We start from the raw sequence: 23,987 nt of genomic DNA, 5'->3' as shown, positions 1-23,987 counted from the left end.
ATTTGATCTGAACACCTGTTTTTCTTAGACGCTTCTCTGAAAATGGCCTATGAGTGGAAGTTCTTTCAGTGTAGGCCTCTATGTGGCTGTTGAGAAGAACTGGAGACAGAAGTAGTATTGGTAGCTCCAGGAGTATGATTACAAAAACCTTGAATCCTGAGAGGTAGGAGGGAAAAGTGGCAGTAGATCAAAGGCTACTTTTCCATCCTGCAATCTTCAACCCTGTATGCTTCGCTCTATAAATGACTGCAGCATCCCAAAGTGCTTCCCAACAGTATTATGTTTAAATAAGACTAGTGTGCCTGTTGGACATTGCTGCGTCTCTTTATTGCACTTCTCTCTACCTCTTGGTAGAGCTAAGACATAGGACACTGTGTATTACCTGGCTTGGACCCTGGCCTTCACTGGTTCTCACATCTGCAATATTGCTTTGTGAACACTTCAGTGTCCTGACCCACAATGCTGTGATGATCTGAGATGGGGACAGCTATGGACAAATTTGTGAGAAAAATAGAAAAAGGCTGTTGGCTAAGGAAGTTTGGTTTTTTTCTCAGAGAATGCTTTTAGACAGGAGAAAAACCTGGACCAGAGAGCAGATGAGGTAGACTTTGACCTTTCTCAGTTCCAGATGGTTAGAATATTTCACGTGTGCTCATGTGGAGAAACTTTGTACTTTACATGGAGACAGAAAAGAGATGCTCATCCTAGCCTTGACCCAGCCTCATCTTTCGGTCATCTTTACTTCAATTTAAAATGTGAGTATTGACCTGGCAGGGTCTCATTTTTGAGCTTTAGGCTACTGCAGTTTTTGCTTTGTGTGGCTAGTGAAAATGAGAGTAATCTCCTTCACAAGAACTGAATAGACCAAGAGACATCTCATCTCCCCCAGGAGGTGACTAATCCAAACCTAATCCAGAAAGATATAAATGCATTTTAAGAAAATATCTTAGCATAGGTTTAAAATCTGAAAAACATGATGGAATTGAAAAATAAACTTGTGTGTTTATGGGATTAAATGAATATTTGTAGAAAAGGGAGTATTTTCAAGTAACTTCCTATTTCAGATTCTTAAACCTCTTTCTGAGAAAACCTGGATGTCAATTTTTTCCTGACTGTGAGTGGTTAGTTTGTCCTCAGTAGCGGGAGGACAAGCAGCTATTACTTGTCATGTTTATCCTAAATGTGACAACAGACAATCCCTAACTGTGTAACTCTCTCTCTCTTCTCCTCCTCCATGTGGCATACTCACTTAGTTGCCTCAATGATATCCAACTGGGCTCCATCCCAATTATTTGTTTTTCTGGTAATCATCCATATTTCCATGTGAAAAAAAAAGGCATTGGAATAACTGTGGTTTTGCAAAGTAAATAACTGAGCAGATGCTCTATGCATCTGGAAAGGGGAGAAGGGAGGATTCTTTTTGGGAGAGGCATTTTCTTTGGGTTTAACCTATATCCTCAGGTCCCATCAGCAGAGACCTTAAGCTGTGCAACATTCCTCTCTGCTCCTGTGCTTTGGTGCCCCGTGACAAGGACAGACAAAACCTGTAAGGTTCTGCACAAGGCTCTGTTGGCACTGATGCCACTGTCTGCTGGAAAGTACCTGCAGCACTCAGACCTCCAATGCTTGCGGGTTCGGTCTGGCAGGGTTCATTTCAGATGACTTAGATCTGCCCAAATGCTATTCCTGTCTTGAAAAGCAAGAGGTCTCATTTGTATGTGTAGTGTCCTCATGGTGTCTTACAGAGACCTCCTCTGTCCTGTCACTGCTCGGTGATCTGAGCACTTCAAATGACCAAAAGTTCTTGGGCTTTGTGTTCCTTTGACATGAATGTCCCCAGGTTATGTGGGAGCACTCTTTGTGGCTGTCTCTCCAAAAGGAGGTTGTCCTTTTGTCCACATATGCAACAGGAATGCTGCATACGTGGCTTCGGACTTGGGATTTGGTTGACTCAAGTAAGTTTCCTGCCAGAGCCACCTTCACAGTGGGTTGTCTGCTTCTACCTTGCAGATCTTTTGCTACCTTTTCTCATTTGGTTTCAATCCTCACCCATTGCTGCAGCTTTTTCTGTCCTATTTCTAGTTCTGATTTCTGGGGAAGCTTTACAGAAAGAAGAAAACTGCAGTTTCAGCAATGGAAATAGATAAAAAATCTTGTAGTTTCTGCAAACTGTAGTGAAGTGTCAAGAAGTTGGTACAGAGGAAGCTGTATGAAGGGCCAAGATGGACAGGTGCTACATCTTGGGTATTTTGAGAGTGCTGGTGAAATAAAAAGGGTGAAGTTGAAGGCATATTTTTGGAGCTCCATGGACCATAGATAACAATGTTGTCATGGTGTTGATTAGGGAAAAGGGATGTTAGTTTACCTGTAATGATCTAAAAGAAAAAAAAAAGTAAAAATAATATAGTAGGTGAGACCTGAAGGCCATTGGGAATTGAGAACCAATTTTTGATATCCTTCATACTGATGGTGTGCGCAGTAATTCACAATAATTTCTTAGAAACATATTTGAGGAGAAAGGGTTGTGATTATTTATGCTTAATGGGATCTGCCTATGTCATTCTGGGGAAAAATACCCAAGGTTTTGGGAACTTAGTAGCAAGTGAAGCCATCAGTTCTCTGATGGGACTTCAAAAGTAGAATTGTAGTGCTGTAAAATGTTTATCTTTGACTTTCATCTCTTGGTGAGTTCAGTTTCCCTTGGCCAAACTTGGGATTAAGAAAATGAATTACCCAGAGATATTTACTTGTTCATAGCACGTGAAATGCTCTAATCACAAGCAATTTTTGAATGGCCAAAAATAAGAACTTCTCACTTCTGTGCAGCATGGTCTGTTTACAGAGTAATGAAGGGAAAGATATCTCCATAGTAACCTGTAAAACAGGCAAGTCTACTTCTTCCACTTCAATACAGTCTTCAGTAAACAGATTTTACATCTGTTTTTTAAAAAAAGCAAACAGAATAAACCACACTTTTGGATTGTGGCTTTTATTACTACTGGATTCAAGATCTGTCCCTCTGCTTCCCCCTTCTTTGTTACATTTGAAACGATTTGTGAAAGCCAATAAATTTTAACACATGTGAGTTGCTGTTCCATCAAGGAGTCTCTATCTGAAGGGTTCTTCTGCAGGTGGAGAGACGGGCACTGTGAATAGCCTATAAACACGTAAACAGATACTGTGAAAACATTTCTACTGACTGTGGATAGGGCCAAAAGTCTTAAGCTTACCTTGAGACAGGAAATGTGATCAGGCCTAGATACGTGATGGTATTTTCTGAGGGTAAGAGGAGTTAATGGATTTTTGGCAATATAATTTTCCTTGCTTGAGATCTAAAAAAGAATAAACAAAACAGATACACACACTTCACCTGCCAAAAAACCCCAAAACCACACCAGAAATTCTTTAAGTGGAGATATTATATCCCCAGTGTCTCAAGGCTTGGTTATCAGTGACTTTCTAAGTTCCCACTCAGTACTGTACTCCACAATCCCTTACATTTCCTAGGGGGCTCTCCTAGGAAGCAGGTATGTTTCTCCTAGGCAGAGGATATGAAAGCTGCCTGCTGGTTTCTGTCTGTTGCCACTTCTGGCAGACAGCTGTGTGTGAACCTCTCCTGTTGGAAGGGTAGATACCAGGTGACAGAAGTGAGGTCTGGCACACGGAAATAAAAAAGGATGGTTGAAGGAGTGACTTCAAACATCACTGCTTTCAAATTCAACTTTTGCTTGGTGTAGAGGAGCCAATTAAACCAGTGGTGCACTGCCTGGAGGTTGCTGTGTGACACAGGCATCTGAATGGGGACAGACTGGAGAGACCAGGCACCAGGCTCTGGAAAAGGGATGAAAGGTGGGGCTTGCCTGACAGGGTGTCCCAATCCATTCCTTGTACTGGCATCTATGCTCTTTTGTGTCTTTGTTTCAGTGCACTATGACCAAACCCTCAAACTTCCTGTGTGGCTCTGGAGAGATGACTGGTAGGAGCTCTAAAATCCAGCTGGTTTTCAGGTTTTATTGGTCTGAGGAAGGTAGCCCTAGGGATACAGAAGGGACTAGTTTCTGGGACTACCTGTTTAAGCTGGACTGGTCTGATTTCCCATTAGTATTTCTCAAGATGGCAGAAGAAAATGGAAATTACAGATTGTTGGAAAATAATTCCAGTTACTATTTTTTTTTTTTTTTTTAACTTCAGAAAGTTTTATTCTGGTGAAAGCTGACAGATGATGCAGGGGCCAAACATTTGTGGATCCTTATGTTATCTGAGCATAATTCTTGACTGTTGAGAGCCTGTTGAGACTTGGATAGCATGTCTTCCTCTTTCCTTGGAACTGTTCTTAAAAAACTGTACATGTGGTGCTTAGGGCCATGGTTTAATGGTGGACTTGGCAGCATTAGGTCCAAGGTTGGACTCCGTGATCTCAGAGGTCCTTTCCAACCTGAATGATTCTATGATTCCTTTTACTCCATGATCCCCCCCCCCTTCTCTTGGTTAATTTCTGCACTCATTTCTGCTGCTCCCCGTATATCCTACTGCCAACTGTAATTCTGCATTAATCAATAATAATCAGAGCTTCCTAGCTGCTGCCATCTGTTTTCTCGATAAAGGCTGTTTTTAAAACAACTCAACTTGTGGCAAAGCACTTCCAGGGTGTGGCGTGTGCGGAATCGGATGGGGGCTCGGAGCCAGCGGGCAGGAGGGGGGAGACGGCGCATCCCGGGAGGAGGGATGCTCTTGGGGAGCACCTCCTGCCGTCCCTGCCCAGTCGCTGGGAGCCGGGAGGGTTTCTCCCGCGGGTATTGGGGCGTCCCCGGGAGATGCTGTCGGTGGCCATCTGCTGCCACCTCCCGTCCGAAGGGCGATGCCGTGCGGGGAGGGACCGCGGGCGCCCGGCGCTGCTGCGCGGTGCATGGGGCAGCAGATGGGGATGCCACCTCCAGCCTTCAGGTACAGGATTGCTGTCTCCTTGAGGTTCTGGCAGTGGTGCCTATGCCTACAAGGTCTGCGAGGATCTCAGCCATCCTGGGTGCTACTGCCGGCTGCTGACCTGTCTCACCTCTCTTTTTTCCTATCTCCACTGTGCAATGACCTCGTTTCTTTTCACAGTTTGATCTTTCTGGGTATCTTGGCCACTCAGATCCCCCAGCCAAAGAATGACCAATACCAACAGCTTGGAGGCACCTGGCCAGCAGCAATATCAGGAGGTGAGCTGGCTTGCTTCCCTCTGGCAGAGCAGCGGTGGGAAGCAGGGGCAGGGCTCCTCTCCCTTTTCCCCCTTGTTGCAGTTCACAGCAGCTCCCTGCTCCACTGGCCTTCCCAGTCAGCTCTGGACTGCTTGGCTGGGGCCTGGACACCAGAGCAGGGTGTGCCACACTCCTGTGCCAGAGCTGCTTGCTGGCACCCAGGCTCTGGCCAGCCCACAGTGATTTGCTAGCACTAGCCACTAGTAGTTGCTTTTTAATTTGGATCCCTGTGCCTCCTCTCTGTTTTGGGGGGAGGGCAAGGGTTATTCTTTGTCTCTGCTTGCTTTTACTTCTTTGGCTTGTTCTCTAATAGCTATTGCAGCTTCCCCTGCTGCCTGTGGTGACTACAAATTTGAGCTGAATTAATCCCAGACAGAGGCTCAATCTGAGGCAAACTTTCCTTCCGAAATGTTCAGTCTGAAAAGACATGAAAGCAGGATGGGCTGGCCACCTACCTTCCCTGTTTTGGTCTCATCCAGGGCAAAGGTTTGTTCTCTCCCTTCAAGCGGGACTAAGAGGCCCTTGGTGCTGTGCTGGGCACTGACCAGGCACACATGGAAGGGAGAGTCTGTCTGCCAGACCTCAGTGAGCAGACAAACAAAGCAGCAGCGTGGCTGGCACTCACAGGTTTTGCTTGCCGCGCTGGAAGCAGCCCTTGGTTGCAGCGGTGGTGTTGCTTCCCCTTCCCCAGCTGGCCCAGCCTGCTGGCACTGCTCAGACCCTCAACCTGTCCTTGTGCAACCCTGTGCTGGCCATGTCTCATCCTGTTCAGTTATCCCTCTCCATTTCTCCTAGAAGCATCAAGATTTCAGCTTTGGTTTCTCCTTGTTTCCTTTCTCAAGGAGTCTTATTTCGTGGCGTCCTGCCCTTTTGTGCTGAGGTTTGTTTTCCTGCTGCCTGGCTGAGGTCAGCATCTGTTCCCACAGTCCCTGCCCAAGGGGCTCTCTGATACCTGATAACACAGTTGCAGGCCACAGAGCCTCTCTGATAACAGCTGGGTGTTAGATCCCCAAGCAGACACTCCTAAATCAAATATAAGGAAACCAATTGCTTTCTTCTTTATTTCTGGGTCTATGTATGCAAGTATTCCCCATTAAGAAAGAGGTACAGATATCTCATGGTGGGGATCATGACAGCAGCCCCCTTCCACAAGGAGCCCTATGGTTGGTGCTCCTGGCAAGAGCTTTTCCTCTGAATTCGGGTGCTGCTTCTTCCTTGACCAGAGACTAGCAAAGAAGTCCTTCCAACCCCATGCCTGTGACAGGTAAAAATCCTCTGAGCTGTTTTCCTGTGGGATGTTTGGGGGTTTCTTTTTGGTTTTTTGTTTTTGTTTTGTTGTTGTTGTTTTTTTGGGTGTTTTTTGTTTTTTTTTTTTTTTTGCTGTGGATCTCCCAGCACTGTCATATTTCTAAAGAGGCTGAAATGCCAGAGCAAAAGCACAGAAAGCCCCTGCATCCCTCTGCCACAGTGCTGTGCTGAGCATGTTGCTGTGCCATGCAACAAGCCTTTTCTTTGGAATTCATAGATAATTGCTAGCCCTGTCAAGGGCCATTCATTTTAGTAGTGTAAAAATCACTATGGTTTTATTTCAAGCTTGAGAAACCACTTTGTCAGACTGGGCAAATTTTACCAAACCAGTATGCGGGCTGTGGGCACAGCTGGAGTTAAACAGAAAGAGCCCAGTTCCACAAATACCAAAGCTTTTCTTACTTGCTTTAAAACAGGGAAACAAAGTAAACAAGGGAAGGAAGGGCTGGGGAAGTGGGGAGAAAGGAAGAGGTGAAAACTTCCTCCTTTCTGCTGAAACTGTTTTCACCTCTTCATTCCAGAGAGATTTTCTGACATATGGGGTTTTAAAAGTTTGTTTGCTCTGCCTGCTTGGTTATTTACTGCTGTGAGAGTCTGTGCTGCCTTTGCTGGCGTGCTCAGTCTTTCAGGGAATATGACAGAGTGCAAGGCTGTTTACTTATTTCTACTAGCACTTATTTAGCAGTGAAGTTGTTTTCTGATCCAGGTTTTGCCAGGAACCAGAAAATGTCACAGGAACGCGGGGGTGGTGGGGATCTTAAGGGAGAACTTTTGCCTCTTCTAGGCAGCATAACTTCCATTATATGCTTTGCTATCACTGGTGTATTTGGCTCATGGTAGAGGGGAAAGTTTTTATTCCTGAGTTTTTTCCACGTGGAGAAACAGAGGACTTTGCAGAGAAGGGAAAGTGAGGGAGATGTTTGTTAAAAGGCCATGCAGAGCATCTATGGGAGAGCCAAAGTCAGACAGGACTTGTCTGGTTCCCTTACCCCTGCTCTGTGAACATCCACCATCCTTACATGTACCCTCCACCAGCTTCTCTTTTCTGACCTGGCCCAAGTGAAGGCAGGCTGTGTGCTGTCCCAGGGCTGGTTCTAGCACAGCTGTGTGCCATGGAGGGCCTGAGGAGTTATTGGATGAGCCTGATCTTTGCCATCAGCTTTGGGCTAGCCCAGCTGGAAACGTGCATTCATAGACAAGCTGACTGCTGCTCTTGTAGAAGTTCATGACTCTTACTAAGTTTCATTTTCCTTTTGCCATGTTTCCATAGGGATGCAATCATTTCTCAAGGACTGTGAGGTGAATGCATCTTTTCCTTCATCCTCTTAACTTCAGTGCTGGGAAGGTGTGCCTTTGCTGCTGAAGCCTATTGTAGTACACCTGCAGACTAAACAGCAATCTCTGCACAGCTTCAGGCTGGTCCATTGACCCAAGACAAAGAAGTCCGCTCTTCCTTCAGAATGACACTTTGTTTTCTCTGGTTTTTTTCCACAACAGGAAGAATGAATGACACTTTATTTTATTGAAACCAGAAAGGATGCTGTTGGCCACTTTGCTCAACGTCCTCATCAGTACTGCCCATGGGGCGCTCTGCTTGCTTTCTGGATTGGGTCAATAATATGCCTCTGACCCAGGATTTTTCCAGGTAGTAACCTGATGCTGTCTGAGTAATGCTATCCTACAATTAGTCTGAAAAAATGTTCCTTTTTACATATTTCTGTTTTGACATTTAAGGATTCTAAACCCCAGATCTTCCTTAACTGTCTGTCAAGGAGGCAAAGACTGCTTGCTATGTACTGGAATGTGTCCTTTATGTTTGATATTAACTAATGGGGATGAAATTGCTCTTGTCTCCTGATATTACTGAGTGTTCCTCTTTGGGGGGCTGGATTCCTTCCCAGGAAGGTAGCCACCAGCAAAGGTGAGTTTGTCATTGCTGCAAACTGTCCCTGAAGTATCCCATGCAACTGTGCCAGCACTAACTCCCTTTGTTCAGATTATTTATTGAAGGTGAACTCCTTGAGCATACGGAGCACAGAATGTTTCTGTGAGTACAGAAAAAGACCCCAGAGATGTGCTGGAGGAAAAGTTCTCAGGGTTAAAACCATGTCAGGCACTGCATAGGCTGCAGGCTGCTACCTCCAGCTGATCTTGGCTACTTGGTTCCAGGCAAGGGGCAGCTTCCCTTTTTCTGAAAGATCCTGTTGTTTCCAGTAACTGTGGGAAGAATTACTGTTGTTTATGGTTTAGAAAGTACAGAGTGAGAACTGGGATACTTGGCCCTCTGTGCCTCGCTATTCCTTTCTATAAAGTGTGGGCAACAATATTTTACCATCTTCAGGGGGACATTTGCAAGCTAATGGACAGAAAGTGCTTAGGAACTCCCCACCTCCGCAGCTGGGACACGTTGGCAATCTGCCCAATAGCTTTTAGATGTGCCTTACCTAAGCAACAACGAGCGACAAAGGACATAAACACTTTGTCTCTAAAGTGCTGGGCTGCTCCCTGCATGCTGTGTGTCTGTGGGCAGTGCTGCTCCTTCATTCCGTGTTGGAGTAAGCCTTCTTACTCCTCTTAAGAGAAGCCTTCTCCTTCCTCTGTTCCAGGTTGCACAGAAGCTGCCTGCAATTTTGCTGGCAGAACTGCTTTTTTAGCCAAATGAAAGGTTCCTGTGTTTTGGCATCACCATTAACTCAGAGAAAGTTTGGCTAACGAGCTGTGGTGCCTGCAGGCCCCTGAAGGCCAACATGCTTCTGCAAGCCCCAGAGTGGGACAGTGCCTGCTACCTCCAGCCTCTTGCCTGAATGCTGACTTTTTTATGGCATTGTCCTTATGCTCTCTGCTCTAGACACACTCTCTTGTGTGGCTCTAGACACACAGAACTAGCCCTCTGTCATCTCTGTTTCTCTGGATATTTTATGCTGTGAGACTGGGAGCAGAATGCAACCCTGAAGGCTTTCAGCAGTGTTAACTTGCCCTCATTGCTAGTATATGAGAAAACTGCCATGCTGTCTCTTCATTGATATCTTCCCTGGATTTTTGCTGGTGAGAGGCTTCTCTGATCTCTTTCACTAAATGACACAACCTAGAGCAAACTTAGCAGAAAAGGGTCTCTGGGTTTTAAAACCAGAGTAATCTTTAGGAAAGGAATAACTTAGATCTTTGATGGTCCAAAAGGCCTGGAAACTGAGGCGTGCAGGAGAAATCCAGTTCAAATAGTGGAAACATGAAGAGAAAAGCATTAGTGTCAATCTTAGGTTAATTGGAAAATATTCAAAGGACTTTGCTTAATTTTGAGGTTAGAACTTCCCTGGGGTTCTATGAAAAGAATGTAACACCGGCAGCTCTTCTGAAATAAGTAGGAGTGAGCTGCAAAGCAGAGAAATTTTAGAGGGGATGTGACCTCCTCCTGGCTGGCTGGATGGGCAGCAGGAAAGTGAAGATGAGAATGTTATGCAATTGCTCTTGCTTCAAGAGCAGTCTCTGGTGTGACATAAGTGGATAGGTATGAAGACACCGTTTTGAAAGCAGATCTCCTGTTCATCCTGATACCCAACATCAAAGATGAGGTTTCCTAGCTCCAAGCTCTCTCTGAATGTACACGTGCCCATGGGAAGCACCAGACACATCAGGTGTGTTGTGACTCCGCTGGTCTGTCACAAACACCGCTGGCAGCACTGGTGGTAAGCTGTGCATTGCTCTGCAGTAAAAGACCAGGGTTTTGGATTAACTGTATTCTCTTGTTAAGGGCATCCCTTTTTTTGTTATCTTTTGTTTTTCTTTTTTGCTGAAACATAAAGTGTTTCAGGGCAGGGAGTGTCTTAGCTTATATTTATAGAGTATTCTGCAGAACGGGAATCTGCCCATGGTACAGGGGACTCTTGGCACTGCTGGTTGTAACCTGTGGGCACGGGAGGGTGGAGGGACTCACCTGGCAAGTTTGGAGCCTGCAGAGCCAGTTCAGCTCAGGGAGTCACACAGGGGAGACTCTGGGGCTCTGTGCAATGAGAAGGGAGCAATAGAGCAATCAGCTTATCTGTCCTTCTCCCTGTGCCTTGTGCCAGGGTAATTCTAGCTGGGCACTCAGCTATACCATTTACAGTAGGGCAGCACAAGTAGATGAACACTTGCCATCATACTGGCCAAGAAGACATTTGAGAGCAGCTCTTTAGCCAGGGAAAAGTTGGAGGAGCCTATTGAGACAGGAGGCAGATTCACTTTCCTAACCTGCTTTTGAAGAAAAGGAAATTCTCCAGGATTGTGAGGCTCTTCCCCACTGTCTTGCCTCAGAAGCATTTCAAGCCTTGGGGAGCCTGAAGACTGGTAACCATGTTCAGGGTGCAGTGTTTAGCCACATACCCAGATTCACGACATTGGTGGTGCAGTGATGGGAGTAGGGCCCAGAATAGCCAACAGTGCCTGGGAAGTGAGCACAGCACCAGCCTGAGCAGGACCTCCAGCAGACCTCTTGGAAGAGAGAATCCTGCAGGACTCTTACAAAGAGCAGAAGTGTTCCTCAACCCTTTTGGCCTGTGTGCCAGTTCTGCTGATTGAAAAATCACTTCTATTGATTGGAGAACTCTCTCCTCCTTCTAGCAGTTTGAATCACAGAATAAGGAAAGCGTGTGTTAGGCCTCTCTTGGGTTTTTTTTTCTTCCCCACTTTGAAGGCTGAAATGGGCTGCTCTAGTTTGATCAACTCTGTAAGTGAAGCCACCAAAATCTGCATGGCTCCTCTTCTGCCCAAAGTGGGGACCTCTGTTCTATCCCCAGAAAGGTACCCAGTCCTGGGCTGCAGACACTCAGGGATACAATCCATCACTTCACTTGTGTTGGCCCTTCCCACCCAGCCCCAAGGTAATGATGCAGGTTTTGTTTCCTTTCTGAATTTGTCTGGCTGGTTCAGGCTCCTAGCTCTCACTTTTTGCTCTGCATTTTACCTGTGGCTTTGAGTGCACTGTAGTAACAAATACTTTTCCATCCCGAGGGAACCAGGCTGTCATGAAGCTGTTCATTGACCTTCTCATTTTGCTCCTAGAGTGCTTAGAAGGCTCTCAGAATATTCATTATTGGTGTTGTGTAGTGGTCACAGTGCACTCCAAGAGTCAACAATATGTTGTAAAAAGGCCAAAAGCCAACACCTGTGTAGACTGGCCCCTTCTGGCCAACAGAAAAGTAACCTCTGGAGAATTTTAACCTCGTACTGACTGCTTTCTCCTGTGTCATCAATAGCTCTTTCAACTTAGGTTCAGTGCAATTGAAGACTGTATAAAATATAGAAGAGAAAATTCTGGAGGAAAAACTCCAACCTTACACGTTATCTATAATTATAGACTGGGCATTGTATTTATCTTAGACTGAGTAAAATTTTATGTTACTAGAGAGTAGTATCCCTTCTTTAGGAAGATAACTGATTCTCTGGTGGAATAAATTGTCATGTACAGCCAGTGAAAGCAGAGTTGGAAATTTTTTATGTATTTCAACTCTGCAGTGTGCAGGGTCTGAGCTCCTAGATTTGTTGTTACCAGTTTCTTGTGTTAATACTGAAGTAGATGAGCTGCTTGGGAAGTCTGGGTGACCAAAACAAAACAGAGGGAAGGTGTCCCTACCCTCCGATGGAATCATAGTCCAGAGGGAATCAAAATCAATGTAAGCTTCAGTTTGGAGTGATGCACTTTAACAAGATGTGTTGAAAACTTCCATTACATAAATGTCCATGACCAGTTTTGCAAAAGATGCAAAAGAGAGACAATGAGTCAAAGCCAAGCACGTTTTCTGTGCCTTGGAAATGAATTGCCTCCAGTGAGCCCTCCTAGGAAGTTCAGGCTGTTTACCATATGGAAGTTACTATGGCCTTATCTTTGTGTTTCTGCATCTGTGGTTAGGAACCATTCCCGCTGTACCAGTGCAGCTGTGCTGAGCTGCTCTTTGCCTGAAACCTGGCTGAGTTCAACTTGCGTTCATCCCCGCAGTGTTGAACTGGGTGGTGTGCGCTGCTCCCGGCCACTGTGCCTCGTTTGGTTCCTTGCTAAATGCAGGTTGAGGCCTCCTATTCCTTGGTTTAGTCTGGGTGTACACAAAAGGATAAATGACTATGGGACTTGGAAAGGTAGTGGGAAGATGTATGGTTAAAACAGTGTTTTGGTTTTCCTGGTTGCTTTTTCTTGTTCAAGTGAAATCTGGATTGGTTTAGATTTGGGTCTGACGTTATTAGAGTTGCCAAAAGCAGCATACAGGTTTGGATGATACTCTGGACAAACTTCTAGAAGTCCAGGCATACTTAGAAGACTTATAAACTTGTTGCCTGAGTATTTTACAAACTCTTGAATAACCTTCACCACAGTATTCAACCTTTCTGAACTTGGAGAACAGCACTAGTCTCCTATGAGCTGAGTGGTGCAGGTTGAGATTCAGCTAATATTTGTAGAAGAGTAGGAGTTCTTTAGAGGTATAAGAAGCTTAGCTAATATTTGCAGAACACTTTGAGGTCTTGGGATAGATACTGTTACCAAAGGGTGAAGTGGTATTCACATGTTCTGTCATGTCTGTGTTGTTTACAAATAGAATAGAATGATGTTTTGAAGGTCAGGGACCTTGAGAACAATAGTGGGTTTGAAGCACTCATTTATTTTTACCAAGTTCAGATGCCTGGCATACACTAGCATTTCATTTATATAAAGGATCTGATCAAACATTTTGGTTGTTTAGAGGAGTTGTTTTGCTTATTTTCAGGCTGTTGAAATGTCAGATGGCAAAAACAAGCAAGACTTCCAGATGGAGCAACTGGAAGAAAAACACAACAAAGATGGTAGTGGGAAAGCTTCAGACTCACGCTTGATTGGGAGTCCCATGCTTGGGGTTGGGAGTCCCCACCTGTGGCTTCCAAACCCACTCTCTGTGCAAGCCCTTGTGCAAAGCAGCATCCCATGAGGAAGTTCTTCATTAGTACGGTAAGCAAAGCCAGTAGCAGTTTATTTTCACTGTTCATTAGTCCATCCATGCTGGGAATTATTTGGGAGCTGGAATCTCATCTGGAATGCTCAGCTTTTATATGGCCAAGAAAATAATAAGCACTCTGCTTTAACGACCCCAAATCCGAATTGAAGTTTCACGACTTACATTAATAGGGCAAAAAAGTGCCCAGTTGTTTGATCTCATTCACTGGCATTCATGCTGTCATTTGCAGCAGCACATCGATCTCAGTCTTCCTAACTTCTAGTGAGGATACAGACTAAATCTATGTTTGAGTAATGTCGGAAGGTGGGTGATATAATAAATGCTGTAAAATCCCTGGTCATAGATGGAGAAGTAAAAGCTGCTAAAAAGATCTATCCAATCAGACAGATCATTTAACACAAAAAAATTGCCTCCCTTCCTCTTCTCTACGGCCAGCTTTCTTGAAGACAAAGGGAGGCATAATTTGTACTGGCAAAGCTAATCCTGATTTATAATCAAAGTAAACAGTTGGCGCAAATTGCAGCTTTTGTTTGTTTACACTTGAAGCTGTGCTAGTCACTGAGGGCTGGAGTTACAGCAAATTCCTAACGTATGCTGCCATCTAATTTGTAATATTGGTGCTGGCTTATGCCCTAATGTTTTGGAAGCAGAGTACAGTAGAGGAGCCTGAAATTACCTTGCAGTGACCAACTGAAACACCTTCTTTGGTGGTGGTGATTGTAATATAGGAATTACAAAGATGGCATTAGGATGTGCTTGATCAATCACTACCGTTTATTGTGCCAGTCAATTATTTTAGGGACTCAATTCTAAGTGCCTTAAACTCTTTCTACCTTCACTGAGGCAGAAGCTGCTAAGCACCTTGCATGGCTGTGTCCTTAGTTTCTGTGCCAGGCTAAGGAATGGGCAGAGAGGCTTTCAGGAAGGAAAGATGCTGCATTGAAAGTCACTAATCTGTGACACAGCGTGAACGCGATCTTTAGTTCTGTTGGAGACTGCTGTTCCAAAACACTACCTCAGGAGAGCCATGCTCATCAGTAGAGATATTCTACTGTAAGATATAAGCTGCCATCAGTGTCTGTCCATTAGCTGCTGTACCCAAAAGACAAAGGGGAGGCGGAAATAATTATCCCTGAATTTGACAGTTCAGAACATGTGATGTAGAGAGGAACAGAGTTAAACCCGTGGGATTGGTGCTGCCTAATTAATGGCTCTTTCTTGCCATAGCCTGTACTGTGCTGTGAGCAGCACACTCTAAGGCAAGTTCCCTAAGGTTAGGTTTGGATCTCACCAATTCAGGCTTGCCACATACTCCCAAAAACTAGTCTGAAGATTTCAGCCACATAATACTCTAGGTGAGTCAAATAACAGCAATGTATGAAATCAGGCATATAGGCACACTCATAACTGAGCTTTCATTTTAGAGGTTAGTATTCAGTTGGTTTTTAAAACCCCAAGTATAACGATTATGCGAGAAAGTCATCATTTACTGGCTTTGAATTCCAATGGTGGGAGGCAGATCAGAGGTGATTTGGTATAAAGGTATAGACAGTAACTTGCAGAACAGAGTCCTACTTGCTGAGCAGAAAAAAAATCTGACTTTGTTAATTACAGTCCTTTCTGTCTTTATCCTTTGCTTTGCATTTTTCTGTGGAAGGCAACTTTATCTCCTCTGAGGAAGACATCAATACGGTCAAATTAGAGCTGTGCAGGAGGAATGTTAGGGAGGCTGAGATAATCTAAAATGCCCCTTGTTCTGTGTTTTGCTACCGACATGAGGAGACAGTAATGTTGAAACTTGTTGGCTTTCTAGGTAGAGGAACGTGTGAGGTCTGAGGCCTTTACACACTTTTTATATCTCAGGAGAGACAAGCAGTAGCTCCATGCTTTCTTTCCCCTCCAGCTCTGTCTTTTGTGTCAGCTATTGATACTAATGCTTCATGCAGAATCAGCGAGGTTTTTTGAACTTTAATTTTTTTTTTTAATTTAGCATTGCTCTAAATTCGATGTAGTTACAGGAAACCTACTGAAATAACACACACACAACAAGGAATCAACTTAAGGTAGAAATTTATAATCCAGCAGATGACTGTAATAATCTGTGAGGCTTTCTGTTCTTCCACCTCAGGTTCTCTTGTAATAATTCAAGATCTTTGAGATTGCTTTAGTAATTTTCAATGCTTTGTTTTTGGTGACTGAAATATTGCTTGCTCAGAGCTAATTGCTCTTTCCCTGTCCTGAATTCTCTGACAGAATGTCAGTGAGGATGTCATGGCTGCCTTATTGCCATCTACATGAAATGTGTGGAGACACAGAATTTTAAAAAAATTTATTATTTTTTTTTAATTTGTTTTAGCCAGATAGAAGATAGGTGAAGGGCTGTCTGAGTAATTTTTTTGGCTGCTATGGAGTACAGGATGTAAAGGAAGCTCCTGTTAATGGCTTTCTATGAAGGCACCACCTACCCATTTAACTGATGACCTGGAAATCAAGCTGAAGCAGTTATATTTTAGCTGTAGTCTTTTATTGTCAGGTTTACTTTACTGTTCTTTTGCAACGTTCCCTGATTTTAGCCAGGAGTGTTTGATCAAGCCATGGAAGGTCTGTGTTGTCAAGAGTACAGAGAAAACTACTCCAGCTCTTGGGATTTGACTGAGAGACCATGAAGGTTCTTGTGGGGTCAGGCTGTGGTGGTGGGCTGCTGGAAAGAAGCCTTGGCCAGGCTGGGAGAGGTGCAGCAGAGTGGTGCACATGAGCTTTGTGCACTCAGGACAGGTGCCCAAACACCTGGACTGTGCTGGCCTCAGTGCCAGCATTGCTTCACATGTAGCTGGTATTTGGCCTAGCTCATCTAGAGGCATGTGTATATTTAGAATGCAGACCTATTTCTAATAATAATCTTTCTGAAGTGATTGCTAGATAAGTCAATTATCTCACTCCTCTTAGAATGGTAGCTATTAATTACTTGAGTTATAGGCACAGAGCAAAGATGATCAAAGCAGATGATGCAATGGGATACTGAAATCCAGAGCGGTTTAATACTGATGATGTCTGTTCACTGTTTCTGAAATTCTTTGAAGATGGGTGATATGTAATGTTTCTAATTGATTATATTAGCAAGAGTGTTATCTGGAGGGCACTTGATGGGAATTCAGGATATCTCACCCTGTTTCTTGGTATTTCATTGGCCAGCTGAGCAAGTTAATTCCTCTTCCTGTGCCTTAGTTATCCCACTATTAAAATGCAGATAATCACTCATAGAACTGAGATAATTATACTGCCCTTTCTGAAAAGCGCTCGGACATTTACTGATTACAAATTCTGGCTGCATTTTTTAAGTTATTACTATTTTCTTTGTTTAGATAATAGTAATAACAGACATCCAACATCAGTGAATCTGATTTGTTCCTAGCAGGCAAGGGGAGATGGGAACTCGAATCATTATTGGTTTCACTTTAAAGGTCTGTGCTATTTCTTTAAAGGAAAAGATAAAGGTTGATGCCAGAGCTCTTCTTTTTGCTGTAACTTGATGCTTCTCTGCAGTGCCTATTTCGAGTTAAGAGAATCCTAGCATTTGGCAAATGACAACTCTTCAGTCTAATAGGTGGCACAGCACGCTTGTCTGGGAGTGTAAATGTTCTGAACTTAAGAGTCTTTGCAGGTGGCACCCTCAATTTAGCAGAGACAAGAATAACATCTATTGCCATTCCTGTCAATTCTTGTGTCTCACAAAGCCATTTGAAAATGTAGAAGTAGATCATGGAGGATCAGGTTTAAGTGCTTTGGAAACCCATTGTGTACAAAATAGCTGAATATCAGCCTGAGGTGTCAGCCAGAAAATGACATCCATTGAGAAAAGGCCTTTTTAAATTTTTTCTTCTTTCTTACATACTATTTCCCTTCTTGGTACTTTCTGAAAAACTTGTTATGTTCCTATTTGACATGCTAAGGAGGAGAAGAAAAGAAGTTCCTTCCTAATCTTGAGTTATTGGAGATTAATATGTCTGGAAGGAAAGTGACCATTTATACCAGTAAGAGAATGGAGAGCTGCTGGTGGAGCCAACACCACTGATAGAGAACTGGCATTGATATACTCACAGGTTATTCAAGGTGCCTGAAAAGACTGTTGAAAGGAGGAGATACTTTAGGTCAGAATTACTGCAAGGTATCCATTTCCATCACAAAGTTTGGGCAGTGAATGCTTCCCACTGTTTTCTAAGATTGAATCTGACCTCAGGACCAATCCATTTTGCAGCTGATCTGCTACTCAGGCCAAGTCCATAACCAAAAATAATTTTCTGCTTTTGTAGGAAGGGACACTTCACATAAGAAGCATCAACTGATCTTGTTGGAGCAGGAAAGGCAGAAAAGAGGAGAAGAGATTCAGTAAATGGCTTTCCAATCACTGACAGCTTTCCCACTTGGGGAGGCTGGACTTGCTAAAACAGTATTAAAATCTTTCAACCCAGCCTTACTACATGATCAGACAGCCTTCTTTCCAGGTGTCACTGAAACACCTTGTTGCTAAATCCCAGGCTGAAGGTGCTAAGTCTGCATTTTATGTGGTGCTGGCTGTAAGAAGCCAAAACTGATGCTGTATTTCCAAGTGCTGGGTGATGTTCACACAAGTCCTGAGCCTTACTCAGTCCCTTCGCCAAAGAATTTGTGACTGGAACCATCAGACAAAGTGGGGATGACAAAGGTCTTTTCCCAAAGGCGGTTTTTAGCTGGTATGGGCACAGAGGAAGCTGCTCTCAAAAATATTACTATTATCCAGTTGATGTGGAGAGCACAGTGAATATATCCAGGTTTCTACAACTACTGATTTGACCATTTGGCAACAGAAAGATACACTGTCAATAGGCTTCTTCCACTTCTTTTGGGAACACAGTATCCTCAGCTCAGTCATCTCTTCAACTATCTTCTCCCCAGGATGTGTAAAATTGTACCAGATAGGCCCTGACATGCAGGGAGTTTCTGGTAGCAAATAGGAATCCAGATCTGTAGAGTCCTCCAATACAAGGACTAGTTTTCTGCTCTCTTGCTTGGAATATTGTCCCTGACACTGTTTTGCCTCCTGCTTTTATTTCTTGCCCTTCTTTGCTGTCAACTCCTCTTCATTCTTCCTGGACTAGAGGTAATACCTCCTTTTAGCAGCAATACTCATGTCAGCACTTGTCTGGCCTTGCAGTCGCGTATATTTGCTTTCATTTTCAAATAGACCATCTAGCAAAGGAGGATGGCACAGAGCAGATGCAGTGGGACCTGCTCCTCCGTATGTGAAGTTCTTAGGGATGTTAGGCTCGCTTATGTGACCATTCTCCCATTGGGACAGGCTGCTGCCACCTTCCAGGCTGGTCCTGCACTTCAGCACATCTTCACAACATGAAACAGCGTGGCTTTCAAGCCAGTTCAGCTGAAGGTTATGATTTGTGTAAGGTTTGAAAATATTTGGGGGATGTACCCTTATAAAGAGTAGTTGTTCATTAGATGTTAATGCCTTAATTTCTGCCCATAGACAGAAATTTTTGTGCCTACCAAATGAAGGTAGTGCCCATGCAACTTTCACTGAGACACTTTGGGACCCAGGAGCTTTCAAGATTTTCTATGTTGGCAAATACTGGGGAATCAGGATACATGAAAATACATTATTGTAGCCCACAAGTTCATTGACAAATTAATTTCTTTTGAGACTTCAAAATATTCCCTCCTTCCCCAAACACTGAAACTTGAAATATTCATTTCTTCTTTGGAGAATGAACTCTGTGATCAGCAAGCTCATTGTCCAAGAGTATCTTCACTAAGTGACAATACCCAAATAATCAGTTCATAATAAAATCAAACTAGTTTGACACTGCAACTTCTAAATACCATTGGAAAATAACTTTCAGAACTACAGCTGAGTAACTGATTCTCTGGGAATGTTCATCTGAGACGGACCAAAGTGCTTCCCAGATCTTGCATAGATCCTAGCATTTAGGTGCTGTACTTGCAATTTTGAAAAGTGCTACTATTTGGGAGGATAATTTCACAAAAGGCCTTGAAATAATTTAAAAACAGAATATACTTTACGTTTGAAAATGTTAAGGCTATTAGTTAAGGCTTCTAAGTAACACCGACACTACCACAGCTGTTAATATTGAGTCCATTTAGTTGTTGCCTTGGAGCTCTTTACAATACAATCCAGCTTAATTAATGAGTGCAGTTCTGTGTTATTAGTTACCCCAAATCAGCTGGAAAAGCTGTTGGCTTTTATTTCTGAAATGGAACTGAATATGCTTGATCTCCAGTGATGGGAACGAAGAATCATTCTGTCAATTCCCTTCCTGCCAGCTGATGCCAGGGTCAGAGAAGTAGGTCACACCTTTCTGATTTTGAGATGGAGCAATACTTATTTTAGACCAATTTGCTCTGAGCACAGAGCTCATCTGCTGGGTTGAACCAGGGCATTGTTGCTTTCTCTAGTGCATTGTTCTGTTCTCCCACTAATTATCTCCAAATGTTTCTTATGCCTGGAACACAGTAGTAGTGATGAATAATGGGCTCTCTTCTCTTAACCCTTTGACCCCTAATTTGGCTTTCCACTCCCACCTAGATGCTTTCACTTTCCTGCCTCCACCAGCGCTGTGTTAGTCTGACACCTGCCTGTATCAGATTTGCTGCCCCATAACCTCCTCTCTTCTGTTCTGCAAATTGAGTAGGAGAGAGCAGGAGCATGGTCTTGGTTCCAGCATTTACTGTCAGGATCATGGTGTTTGCTTTGTATATGTGTGTGGATAAAGGGACATCTCACAGCCTTTCAGCCCTGGGAAGGGGAAAAGCCACAGTCACTCCAGACCTTCTGCTTTGGAGATGACCTGCCCAGAAAAGTTGTTCAAACTGTTGATTTGTAGAATTTCTCTTGTTGCAAACTGATTCTAAGAGATTGGGTTTAATTGCTGATCACTTGGAATAAATAGTAGTGCCTCTCAGATGTGGCTTCCTTATGAAGGGTAGGCTGCAGACATTAGACAGATCACGTGTGAGCAGACAGGTGAGAACTGAAGCCTGAATAAAGCAGTGGGAGACATCTGTGGGTTCCTACAGGTGGCTGAGGTTAGTGAGAGGAAGGAGAGGGGAGACTTGCTGCAGATAAGTCATGGAGGCAATGCTTGGAGGAAACTGGACTAGGGCATATCCTGTCCTGCGCAATAGTACAATGTCCAAACACATTCTTACTACATTCCTTTACCCCTCAAATCCTTTTGCTTCAATTTGGTGTTATTTTTTTCCAGTAGAAAACTGAGCCGTCAGCCCAGCATGTGGAGCTATTCAAGGCAGGGTGTAGTCCCCTTGGGAGGGGACCTTTGGGGGCCAGGCAGGTGTAGTCCCCTGGGGCAGCACTCCCATTTCAGTGCAGCAGGCCATTGTGCCCTGGCTGGTGCAGTGTGCCATGCCTGTGCTGCCTCCCAGAGTGCTCCCTTGGGTTGCTGGCAACACCTTCCAGCCTTGACAAAACACTCAGAAGCATCTGCAAGCCCTTCCTCCACAGAAGAGCATGAACACTGAGTGCTGTGGGCTTCTGCTTTCTGTCTGCCTCAGTCCTGCACCTTCCCATGCTTCTTGCACAGAGAAATGCCCCAGAGTAATTGCAAAGGCCAACGCACTATCATCACACTTGGCTTGTTTTATAACTGTCCAGTCTTGTAAAGCACTGGCATTTGGTTAGGTTGGAAGCAAATTACAACTGGAATAGCACTGCTCCATGTGTCAGATAGGAAAGGCTGAGCTTTTGTTTTTGTTGGTGCTGTCTGTCCTGCAGCTCACAAGGGCTGGGCTGAGGCTGGTAGTGCTTCAGTGGTATGATGCTTTTGAAAGCCTCTCTGGAAGCTTCAAAACACTGAAACTGGCCCACACCTCCATCACTCTCACACATCAGCTCTTGTCCAAGTCTCTTCTCAGCTGGTACCACAGCTCAGGAACCAGCATTCCAGCTGGGGTACAGAATGGTCTGTCTGTTGACCCTGGACAGTTTGGTGTAGATGAGGCTTATGACTTTTTCTTTGTAGAGACAGGTAATGCCTGGGCAACAGAAGCTGCCCCATTAGCTGAAGGCCATGTGACAGTCCTCAGAGCTGCTGTCACTGTTGTGTTGACACAGCCTATGAAGTGAATTTGCCAAGGTGGGAGTCAGTGCCTACAGCTGAAAGACAATTCTCTGTGACAAGAACCTTGATATTTGTAGACTGTAATTACACAAAGAGACCATGCTGCTAATCTAGTCTCACCTTCTGCCTCATTCAGATGAGACCTGTACCTGTAATGTCTGCATCAAGGCTAATAATTCACTGTTAAGCTGCAGCACATGTTTTGGGAAGACAGCACATCTTGTTTTAAGAGCTCTAAGGGTGGAGAACAAAACTCTCCCCTACATCATTTGTTTAAGTGATAAATTACTGACATTATTGCAAGTTTTAGTTTTTAAATACTTGTATTATTTCCAGCTCGATTTTTTTCCAGCTTTTACTTTGAGCTGCTGGATCTGGTTATAGTTTTGTTTATTATATTTTTGAAGTCCTTTAGCATCTCTCACAGTCCCACACTGAGAAATGGTAACAGATTTAGATCAAATCACCTCCAAACCTTTTGTTTGGTAAACCAAAGAGGGAGATGGAAAGACTTCAGCAGCCTGATCTTTCTTGCTCTCTGCAACATCTGGAACTGAATATGGGAGGTTGGATCAATCATCTGTTCAGAGCGGCATCTGAGCACCTATTTGATGATGCTTAAATACATCCTGCTGAAGGTACTTCTTTTACTTCTGGCTGTTTTCTAGACCAAAACCATCTGTGAGTATTTTCTACTGCCTAACCCAAAGAACCGAGGCTGTGCCGCCGGGGGCCGGGGCTGGAGCTGCAGGAGAGGTGCGGCACCGCCGGGACCGGGAGCACCGGGCAGCCGCGGCTCCTGCCTCGGAAACGCAACTTGACCATTTCTTACCAATTTCTTGCAATCGACTTCTTGGCTCCAGTTTTCTGTCGCTTATTTGCTATTGCCCTCTAGTGGAAATAGGGTGGCCGGTGGCTTGGCTTCCCAAGCCCTGTTTTTTCCCATGTCTTATTGCTCTGGGACCATCTTCTTGGTTATATGATGTTGCAATACTGTTGACATGGATTTTAACATTCAGCCTCATTATTCAGTTTTATGCTATGCAGGAAACAAAGATCTGCTCTCTGCAATTGATAACTGTGTTGCTATGTCTGGGAGTAGAACAGACTTCCCTGCTCATCAACGTGCTTTACAAGGGAAACTGCACAAGATGTTGCTGTTTCAGGCTTAAAATAGTTCAGATGTGCAGAGTCAAAACTCTGAAGTGAACTTTGTGTATGCTGCCAGCACCCACCATCCTGATACATGGAGTGATCTTCTCTAGAAGCAGAAATACTGCCTTTTTACTATTTGTATTTCTATCTGAGGTCTTTGCTTTTATTATAAAGACTGAACTATTTAAAGCACACTCTTTCCAATCAATCATTTCACTTTGTCAGACAAGCCAAATCATTTATTGAGTGATCTTGGCTAATCAGAGTCTGTCTTGTAGAGATCCTAGAAGATGGTTTATTAATGAGACCTAGATTTTTTTTTCCTCTGGTTGTAATGCAGGGAGATCTTAATAAGCAATGAATTGCTGTGTCTGCAATGACTTTTGAGATGCTTAAAGGGAAAACAATAATACTATGACTAATATGATTGCTCTCCCTACACTGCCATCCGGCGGATGCAAAATTCATTTCCTTCTGTAAATGTGAAGGGAAATTCTCCTACTGATATCACAGCTTGCAAACTTGCACCAAGCTGACTCTCACTTGTAATGCAGTTTCCAGACCAGTGAGGAAAATGTTGGTTATTCTTTAATTTTAGTTGTTTCATATTAGGAAAAGATTTCCAGTCTCTCAATGACAAAAAAACATCCTCTATCTTGTAATGGAAACCTGTCTGGGTCTTGAAAAAGGGCTCTGAAAGCTTCTCAGATCCTCAGGTCTCAGTATCTGGCATGGAGAGTCCAAGCCACTGAGCACTACTACTGTGGCTGGTTTTGGAAAAAAATCTGATGTTGATTTTCAGATAATCAGTGTGTAGGCTGTTAACGACAGAGCATAGGGTCAGATGCAGCACTACATTTTTGGTTTGGGGTGGAGAAGTATGGGGGCAAGATTTAACTCTTTGCTTTTTCCCTCCAGGATTGAAGACTGAAATAAATAAAAGAAATTTGTGGTGCTCACAACCTCCTACCTGCTGCTCTGCAAGTGGGACCCCTCACCATGAGATGCTTTTGCAGTGCAGCAAACCTCACTGACCACCACTGACTGTGTTGGATACTTCACTGTTCCAGAGGAATCTGGAGAAGTGAGTACTGGGAATGGATGGAGGCAATGTGAAAGGCTGAGTCCTTCAGCTGAGCACACAGCTGTTAGGGCTCTGTCCTTGCCTGCATCTTGCTGTT

The 23,987-nt window shown here is 44.0% G+C and overlaps 1 long non-coding RNA gene across 3 annotated transcripts in view; it reads left to right on the top strand.

Moving 5' to 3' along the window:
- The first annotated feature begins 5,015 nt into the window (after positions 1-5,015).
- The window catches only part of LOC125331078, a 62,343-nt gene continuing 43,371 nt past the window's right edge, over positions 5,016-23,987 (top strand). For all 3 annotated transcript variants that reach the window (XR_007205852.1, XR_007205853.1, XR_007205851.1), the window contains exons 1-4: positions 5,016-5,201; positions 8,046-8,193; positions 13,280-13,497; positions 23,725-23,890. This is a non-coding gene — a long non-coding RNA (uncharacterized LOC125331078). The remainder of the gene's footprint in view (positions 5,202-8,045; positions 8,194-13,279; positions 13,498-23,724; positions 23,891-23,987) is intronic.

Source organism: Corvus hawaiiensis, chromosome 10, assembly GCF_020740725.1.
Source record: "Corvus hawaiiensis isolate bCorHaw1 chromosome 10, bCorHaw1.pri.cur, whole genome shotgun sequence".
Lineage (NCBI taxonomy): Eukaryota > Metazoa > Chordata > Aves > Passeriformes > Corvidae > Corvus > Corvus hawaiiensis.
This window is presented reverse-complemented; position numbering and strand designations above follow the sequence as displayed.